Below are 10,431 nucleotides of genomic sequence, written 5' to 3'. Positions count from 1 at the left end.
AACCTTATTAATTGATGGTCAAAATTTTTGGTCAAAAAATGACCTCAAATGTACTAGTGATAGTAAATAATCAAAACCATTATTGAGTTTTCTAACATTGTTTCTAAGGTTAAATAGTTGATTTTTCTAGGTTCTTGTAACAATATTTGTAATAAGAATAAATACATGTTTCAATACATTTAAAAATAAAACAAATTTTAATACATTTAAAAATATTATAGAAACATATTTATACATTAAAAATATTTTAAAAATACTATACAACTAAGTAAAGTAAAATAAAATATAAGAAATCATAAAATAACCAAAACCAAAATTTCACTTACCTGATATGACCAAACAAGATGAATAGCTCTAAAGCATTTCACAAATCTTGGAACCTATTTAGTGCAAATGATCCCTTTAGGAGATTCTTTGGGGTTTATATACTTATTCGGGTGTTTGACCAAACACTTCAGCCAAAATCCCTTGTTTCAACACAATCAACCTTGTCATATATGTAGCACACGACGTTTGTCCAACTGAAAGAGGTTTGACTGAAACCATTTTGGTTGGACCTACTCAGTTATCCTAAAAGGTGACATAAGTTTTTTCTTTTACCCTAGTATGAACTATGTTTTGTGTATGTTTATTCAAGCATCATACTATATATTTTAGACGTGACATGTGATTAATAATTTAAATGTTTTAATCTTCTCATAAATGAGTCGCCCCTTCTTCGTAGTGTGCAGTTCATTATTATTCCACATAGAGAGAGAGAGAGAGAGAGAGAGAGAGAGAGAGAGAGAGAGAGAGAGAGAGAGAGTTTTAGGCATGATATGTCCTTAATAGCTTAAATGTTTTAATCTTCTCACAAATGAGTCACCCCTTCTCCACAGTGTGCAGTTCATGGTTATTAGAGAGAGAGCGAGAGAGAGAGAGAGAGAGAGAGAGAGAGAGGGTTGATGTGAATAAATGATGATATAGGGAATCAAGTTAATTGAGCATGTATGGAGATGTGGACACAATGTCTTGAAACCATAAGGTCTACATTTTAATCAAGTTTGCAAATAGATAAAGAGATACATACAAATTGGCAATGTAAAATATTTGGCTAGCAAAATGTTTTGTGGAAAACACATTAAGAATAGGATTTACATAAATTGGCACAATCCATATATGTTTTAATCCATATTAAAGACCATGGGAAACATTGAGCCTTAGTCATACATCTAAACAAAAGGTTTGGATAAATATTGTAAGCCAAAGACATGTTATTCAGAACACTAAAATAATTCTCATTTTTTGATTTGTGCTCTACATCAAGTTTGCATGTGGTGATACATAGGTAAAAATACCACAATTCTATCGATCACTCTAATATCTATCTAACTGTATAATTTATTTTGGATCTTGAAAATGTTAAGCTTTCCATCTCAAATTTCTTTTGTGTGCATTTTTTTTTGTCATAAACTAGCATATGGTATATTGGGCCTAGATTTTGGGACATTTGTCAAAATTTTATACAAATTACATTTTTCAAAACTAGACTCTATTCTACAAACCTTAAAAAATACAAGTTTTAAATTTTGAATTGTTTTAAATAAATTTAGGGGGGAGCATGCTCAAATTTCATGATTTACAATGCACCCACTTAAAAATTTAGTAAAAAATCATACATTCAACAAAAAATTAGCCAAAAAATCTAAGATAAACTACATGACATTAGCTAACTTCTCACCAAACTAGTTCATTTTTTTAATTTACATTTTAGAGGAAGCACACCAAACACTATGCTATATTTTTGTATGAAAAAAAGACCAATTTGTGTGTTCCCTCATTTTGAGGCCTTTATTGTCCCTCATTGTCAAAATAATTTAGTGTCTTAGATTTTGCAAACGCTTGCAATGAAGAAGGGCGTGGGGAAAGGGGCCAGTGAAAGCATTGTCTTGGAGAGTTAAGGAAGTGAGATTAGGAAGGGCGCATATGGCGGAGGTCAAGTTGCCAGAAATGGAGCTCCCCGTGACATCAATAGCCGTAACGGTATTGAAAGCATCACAGGAGATTCCTTGCCAAGCACATGGATTTTCATGTAACTCATTCCAGTCGCTCAGAGCATTCCGCGTGCTCTGCCAATCTGCCTTTTTTATTTTAAGCAGAATGATGCCATCTTGCGAGAGGGAATGATTATCACTAAATTACTTCGAGAATTTTATAACAGAATAATATCTTAACTTCTATATTAGTAATAGGAATATTTCTCAATTATCGACTGAAAAAAATCACTAAGAATAATTAATACATTTACCATTATTTCTAAAATACATTTTTGACTGTCTGGCCTGGATCGATATCAGCCCAACCTATAAAAGGGTGCTTTCATGATGCTATTACAGTCAACGGGGTTCATTTTTGCAACAGATCTAAATGATAAGTGATCTCCTATGCCTCACAAAGGCCTGTCATCTTCTTCTGACCAGCATATCAGATATAAATTTAATGGGCAAACAACTTAACATCGTCAATGACCGGACCACAGAGTGAACTCATATCATCATTCCTCACATGATAAAATGTACTGTAGAACACCACGCTAGTTTTTGCAGAAACTGCTTTGAAGGCGAGTTGGGCACTTTTGAAGCCTCCGGTGCCCTTCGATTCGTAGGGCACTTTCACAGTCTCTTTGGCTGCGAAAGCCTCGACAATCATGGATCCACTGCAAGTATTGCTTGCGTCTCCCACCATAAAGCTCAGCACATAACTTTTCCCCACAATTGTCGGCACAGTCTGGGAAATGGAGCTCTCTTTGCCCGCCAGGAGTTCCACGGCTCTTTTGCCCCCTGGTACAGAGTAATGCAGAGCATCGATGAATTTGACAGACTTGAGAGAGTCGATTATCCAGCCCGGCAGAGGCGAATTGTCGTCGTCGATGTTGGGAGGCAGGAGAACTGCATCGATGAGAGGGCCACAGGCGGGATCATCCTCCACGCCCATGGAATAATATCTTAACAGAATAATCATCTTGCGAGTGGAGAAGGAAATGAAGAAAGGTGAGCATGCAGCAAAAGCAAGTGAGAACACGGATGGGTGAGTCCAAAGGCTACAAAATCGCACTTCGCGTCTGCAATTAAACTTTCTTAAACAGCAATATAAATTTCTATCAGTTTCGCGTTGGAATTAAACTTTCTTAAACAGCAAGTTTCCTTGATTAAAGTGATAGTTTCCCTGAGCAGAGCTGGTTTTGCCGATATTCAATATAAATTTCTATCAGTTTCGCGTCTGCAATTAAACTTTCTTAAACAGCAAGTTTCCTTTATTAAAGTGATAGTTTCCCCGAGCAGAGCTCGTTTTGCCGATATTTGTCAGATTGAAATCTTATCCTTGTCTTTCATTTCCAAATGATTTCTTATAATTTCCCTTAGTCTCCTATTAGTTATGGAATTCACTATTCACTCTCCTCGTTGGTCTGATGTTGCATAAGGAAATGTTTTGATCCTGCGTTATGTTTCTTTAATTATTTGATTTTAATTCTCGCCAATTTAGAAATTTTCGGCAGCCAATTTAGAAATTTCCATTAATAATGTGACCGTTGCATCATAGCTCAATGCCATTATAAAAATCCTAGTTTTTGTACAGAACAGTTCTCCGCATTCAAACATACTTTTCGCAAGCAATTCTTTTCAGTAATTGTTGTTTTTTTTTTTTCTAACTTTCATGGCGAGAAACAACGGAAGGAAGAGGCTTAATGAGCTCGAAGATGAGATAATTAGTGTAGCCTTTAGAGTAATGTTTATGGTTTTTTGCTTTGTAGAAATGTTTGATCAACAGCTCTTTCCAGATAGAGTCGATCACAAGCTCGGTGCTTTACTGCTTTGGTGTCTTGCTACAGTCGTCATGATTACGACTTGGCTTTGGATAGGAGCACCAGACGACGAGGAAGACGATTATGAGGAAGAAAAAGTAGTAAGAAAGAAAAAAAATGAGGTTAAAAAAATTGTGAGAAAAAATGGAAATGAGGGAAAAGAAGCGATAAATGAAGTTAAAAAGGTAGTGGGAAAAAATGGAAATGAGGGGGAAAAAATAATAAATGTGACTAAAAAAGTAGTGAGAAGAAATGAAAATGAGGGGAAAGAAGCAATGAGCGTAGAAGAAGGTGTGGTAAAACAACTAACAAAGAAATTAGATTCAAAAAATTTGAATCTTCCAGAAGGGGATACTCTACACAGTTGGGAATCTACTGCTCACCGGAGGGTTACTTTTGCGCTAGACCATTCTATAGAAGAGGTGAACTCCAAGAAAACGTCAAGCAGTAGGCATGATGCTCTTAAATCAATAAAGGAGTCAGATCCACCATTTTTGCATCTTCAAGAGTTGGGTTCTCAACCTGCTTGGGAACCTACTTCTCAACCAAAGGTTACGCCCCAGCTAGAACATTCGGTAGGAGAGGTGAACACCTACAAGAAAATGCCCACCATTCCACATAGTGTCCATCAACCAGCATCTTCTCCTAGATCTCGTACAATAGAGGTAAATTATTAATGTGCAATGAATTTGATTTTTTAATAAACTTAAAATCTGGTTTCTATTGGATTTTTTAGTTATTAGTTTACATTTTACTGTTATATATATGAATTTAAATTTTAACAAATTTAAAATCTAGTTTCGATTGGATTTTTAATTATTAGTTTTTATTTATATATTTATTTTATGTTCAGTGCAAAGTAGAAGTGCCTCTAAGAAGATCTACAAGAATTCGTAGTAAAGTTATGTTGGGGGAGGTAAATTTATTTTCTTATTAGTTTTTTCTCATTTGAAATTTATATTTTATTGGGTTTTTCAATCATGATTTTTATATTAATGGAATATTCTTTATTGTCCTTAGTGTAAAATAGAAGTAGCCCCCAAAAAACAAGGAAATAAAGCTAGGCCAAAAGAGGTAAATTTCTCTCTTTTAATACATTTAAATTTTTTCCCTCAATTTTAAAACTACTTTTATTCAAATTTTCAGTCACTAGTTTTCATATTTATTTGGTATATTCCTTGTTGTATTTAGTGTAAAGCAGAAGTAGCTAAGTGAAGATCAAGGAGAATTAGCAAAGACATGACCCAACCATGAACCTGACACTACAAATAACATGAAGGGGATGCATGGAGAGGATGATTACACTACAATATTTCATTTAATTTTTTACTTTTAACTTATTCTAAAATATTTGAGTGAATGATTCCATTTAATTAGAGTGGAAATGTTAGTATCTTTTTGTGAACTTTCATTTTGTTGTATTTAGGTAATTTTTCCCCCTAAATTAACTTCATTTTTTTGGGATTCAGAGTCCTTTTTTAGTTGACTTTTTCAATCATTATTTTATAAATTTAATAGGTTTGTCTTCATTCATTACTTTCTATATTTAATGGGTATTACATGTGTCTTACAGAATCAACCTCCAAAGATATAGCAAAATTCACTATAAAGTCATGTATAAAGGTTTGAAAAAATCTCATATTTATAATCTATTTTGTGTAGTTTACTCAATCATTATTTTCCATATTTAGTGCATTCTTTTTTGTTTCAATTTTTTAGTCATTTTATATAGTTTTAATATATTTCATGAGAACTTGTTGTGTTTAGAAGATCTACCAAGGCTACCAAGATATGCAATTAATGTGAGGAAAAGTATAATGTTATGCTTTGTCACTTCTTAAGTTTAATTCAATTTCTTCCACTCAAAAATAATTTCAGTTTACATGAGTTTTTAAGTATTTTAGAAATATGTCATAAAACATCATTCTTCTTACACTAATAGTATACAAAATGAATATTTCATATTAAGAAGAATTGAAAAAATATGTTTTATGTGTGTTAAGTTCTTTAAAATAAAAATTTTGAAAAATTAAATATGTTATCTTACCTTTCACATGTTTTTCAAGATATTTGATATATTAAAGGATATTTAGAGCCATAGATTAAAATATTTATTCAAATTCTTCAATTTGAATAATCTATATTAATCATTTGCATTAATGGTATTTTTTTTAAAACTTGATATTGTCTCTTATATAGATAAAACTAAAAACTTTGATAACTTGTTTTGTTTAGTGTAAATAACATAGATCTACCAAGGCTACCAAGGTATGCAATTAATGTGAGGAATTTCTTGTACGTATGAATAATTTCATTTGGTATGAGTAACATGCTATTTTGATTAAATTATCTAGGATGTTTTAAAAAGTGATTTTTTTTCAAAAAGGAAACTGATAGAATGATTTGTTCCAACCGTTTCTAATGCTCTTGATTTTGTGCAGGTTCAACGATATTCTTGATTTTAAACTATATTTTTCTAAAGATGGTAACAGTTATTGTGCACTCTATTTTTCTAACATTTTTCACACTATTAGCATTCATGATCCAGTTATGAATTGATGGGTCAATAGATATATTTACCAATTACATTTTAGTAAGGGTTTGAATTTTGATAATAGAAATAAAACATTAAAATTTAACCATCATTCTATACCATTGTTTACATTTAGAAACCAGGTTAACAAAGGGAGCTTCGATATGATTAATATTCTTCTAGGAGTTTGCTTCAAGATCTCTCAATTTTTGTGTAGATTTTACGGAGGAGATGACCTTGGTTAATCAAAAGATTGGGCTCATATATATGAGCAAAAAAACATCCCTCGTGCCTATATTTTTTAACCAGCTTTATCAAGTTACATGGTATACATTCAAAAACCTTCACTTTTAAGAAGTTACTTTGTTTTTCTGAAATAGAAGTTAATCGTGTGCTTGCTGAATTTTTACATGTTATCAGACATGGCCTTCAAGAAAAAATAAAGAAGATCAAGATGTTGATGAAAATTCTATCATCCCCTCAATGGCATGCATTGGATATATTTGAAAGACTATACAGATTGATCTCAATGCGGAGACACTTTGAAGGACTCCTCTTTATTTGATAGAAAATAAAGAAGAATTTAATTGTTAACTTCGCTCCCCTTTCTCTTTGTTCCCTCTTCCTTCAGCTCCCCTTCTCTGATTTGGTTCTAAAGTCGGGGGAGTCTCTTTTGTATGCAAATCACTCTCTCATTTCATACTTTTGATATTACCTATTTGTAATTGTACATGACAACACAAAATGTGGGCAAGGGATTCAATTTCATAACAATCAGTGGGTGGAAGGGTGGTTCATTTTGTGACTGTCAATAGATAGTCTAAATTCTGTAATTCTTTATTTTTAAATAAAATTGAAGAATTTAAAGTTTCCTATTAGATATAAGAGTTTCAGAAAACAAAAAGAAACCAAATAGTCACCACAAATAACAACAAGGAGGCCAAGCCTCACCTAGGAAGAGCCGTATCAGCTGTACATCAAGACAAAAAGAAGAGAAGATAGATCATCTAACTAAGAACATCATAGTGAATATACATCCAAGCAGTCCATCCTAAGGGACCCTCCATCCATATGATACTTTTACTTTTTTGAAACTGCGTCAACAAGAACAAATCCTCTTTTCTGACATTCATGTTGTTTCTGATTTCTCTGTTCAGCCTAATACAAGCTTGCTCAAAAGCCTGTAAATCATCCAGGGTTCTTCACCACTAGTATCTATGCTTCAACTCATAGTAGAAAAAGGTAGCATGCCCGTCCTGAAGGAACCTTCTTAGCCTATCCCTCTCGATCAACATAGTAACCTGACCAATTTAAAGTTTAAAGTTTACCATTGTGTAGAGCCATTTATCAATTAAAGTGGATTGATCAAACTTAAAATTATGAATTCTATTCATTGGGGAGGGTAAAAATATGTTTATAAATGTTAATAAATTACAATGAAAAGTCTACACTTAGAATTTAGAATTGGACCATCAAATGAACTTACAAATACTTAGTCTCAAGCTGAAGAAACCTATTTAAAATTTTAAAAAATAATAGAGCTAAATATAATATATTAAAACTTAATTATCATTAAAATATTTAAATTCATATTATAGATGATCATATATAAGCAATGAAAAAAAATAATCAATAAGAACGTGTTATTCTTATTCTTATTATTATGATTTCAAATATATACAATTAATAAAAAATAAAAACTAGAAACTACTTTAATATTTTGTAATCTAAAACATATACTTATGAATTTAATGAAAATATTATTAATCTTTTAATTTGTTGTTTAAAATTTGTTAATAACAAAACTACTCAAATAAATTATATAGTTATTGTATTGTAAAGATTTATTATAATTATCATTGCTAACTAACTACATGAAATTAAATTTGTTTTAACATAGGTTTATGCTTTGTATTTTCCAATATCTCATTTTCATCATTGACACATTATTTCAATTTGATACATCTTTTAGCATACTTTACATATATTTAGCTAAAGATAGGTATGTTAGGATAATGATTTACAATTATTAATAATAATAAATAGTAAAATTATGTTGCAAGGGAAACTATCACAAAAACAAATATTATACATATGTTCATCTAAAGATTAGCATGCTTTACATATATTTAGCTAAAGATAGGTATGCTAGGCTAATGATTTACAATAATTTATAATAATAAATAGTAAAATTTTGTTGCAAGGGAAAATATCACAAAAAAAAAAAATATTATACATATGTTCATCTAAAGATAGGTGTACTAGTTTAGGCTGAAGCAAAGATTAATTATTATGATTTGATTATTACTTATGCTTGAGTAGATTCAAACCCCCAAGTCCTCCCAAATAAGAGGTTCACTATTTACCATTGTGATGTATGCTCTTGCCTATTTATTGTGCATCATCTTTATGTTGTATTTTTTCTTCCATTTTTCATATCTTAATTTTCAACATTTGGGGATGATCCACAATATTTGAGGCATTTAGGCTTCCCTTCCATGTTCACCCGTTTTTAATTTTTCTTTGTCTTCATGTGTTATTCATTGGATTTAAGCTATGGTTGGGCACATGATGGTCTTTTCTCTCCTTAGAATGTCTCACACTCTACTCTACGTAGCATGGTCCATTGTAAGGGTGTTTCTTATCTAATTATCTTTCTATCTAACTGTATATTGGGAAATTGCGATCAATGATATGTCACCACTTACCACATTCGCATTAAAAAGGGGATCCTAAAATTTGACTCCCTTTCAACTAAATATTATTAGCACAAACCAAAATAAATGTGTTGCCATGTTTTGGTCTTCCTGTTTTAAGCCCGAAGTCTTTAGTATGAAAGTTAATGTGTGTCCAAGATTGATGTCTAAGTATCTTTTAGGTCACTTACTTCTCATTTTTTCTGAGTGCTCTACTTTCTTTGTTTTCTAGTTCCCCCTTGCATTACCTTTACCCACCATCTAAGAAGGATTCCTATTTTTCTAGTGTGCATGGGTCTAGGTGATCTAGGCATGGTTGGGATGTGTTCTGGCATCCTCTCAATGAGAAGTAAGTTACTTTGCATTTCATTTTTGCTACCTTTCCCTAATATTCCATGTCCCATGGATTCTAAGATTTCAAGATGTTTTTCCCCTTAAGTGAACTATATTGAGTGCATATCTGAAGAGTGAAGTTGTGACAATGATTAACAAGGTAAGAAGATGATTATATCATGCTAGAAAATGCCTACAAAGTTGTGGATCAAAGCTAGAATGAATCCCATCCAAATTTGTGGAGATAAGATCAAGTGAGCTACGAGGGAACATTAATATATGGGTTGTTTGATGCATACTCATGGAAGTGAAGTTGTTTTGTTTTGCTTCTGATGTTGTTTAAACTAGAGCCAAACCTTGGTCCCAAGGATCAAATGGTGTGAACATGATGATGAATGAACCATTTAAGGGATCATACTCAATAAGACATGCTCAAGATCTAACTTCGAGGCCATCAAATTAAGGTGAAAGAATGAAGAGTTGTTAGATGTGTTCTAGTCTGGGGAATGTTGCTAAGAAAGGGGCTTTTCATCCTAAGGAAATGAAAAAGGCCACTTCTCTAGAGGCTTTGAAAATAGAAATTCAAGTTACTCTAAAATGTGAATATCCTTCAGAGATGCTCAAAAGATACTTCTAGAAAATTTAGTGATGGAAATGTGACCCCAATATAAAAGAGATGTAGTGTTAAAAACTTTATGCAAAAAGTGAAAAAAGGACGTGTGCAAGCTAGTAGAAGGATTACTCCCCGTTCTCCAATCTTGGATATAAGAAAAATGGGTTTGTAGAAAAGCTAAGTTTCTTTCTCTCTCTCCTGCATACATTAACATTATCAAGCATGTCAACTGGATCTAGGTCAGCTTCTCCTATGCCTTCAAGGGGTAGGGTCGCCTCTTATGCCGACATGGCTGCATTTGAGGTAGGTCTTAATCGTGTTGTTCAAGCTGCTCATTTTGAGCCTTCTCATCCTCATGAAGTTTCCCCTGTAATTGTATCAAACCCTATAAGGGTACTTTTAGACTTAGATACAA

The 10,431-nt window shown here is 32.4% G+C and overlaps 1 pseudogene; it reads right to left on the bottom strand.

Annotated features, from left to right (window-relative positions):
* Positions 1-2,252: 2,252 nt before the first annotated feature.
* On the bottom strand, positions 2,253-3,109 carry LOC149556644 (protein BIIDXI pseudogene; annotated as a pseudogene).
* Between the last annotated feature and the right edge of the window lie 7,322 nt (positions 3,110-10,431).

This window comes from Cupressus sempervirens, chromosome 5, assembly GCF_028749045.1.
Source record: "Cupressus sempervirens isolate cs-2001-9-10 chromosome 5, ASM2874904v1, whole genome shotgun sequence".
Classification (NCBI taxonomy): Eukaryota; Viridiplantae; Streptophyta; class Pinopsida; order Cupressales; family Cupressaceae; genus Cupressus; species Cupressus sempervirens.
This window is presented reverse-complemented; position numbering and strand designations above follow the sequence as displayed.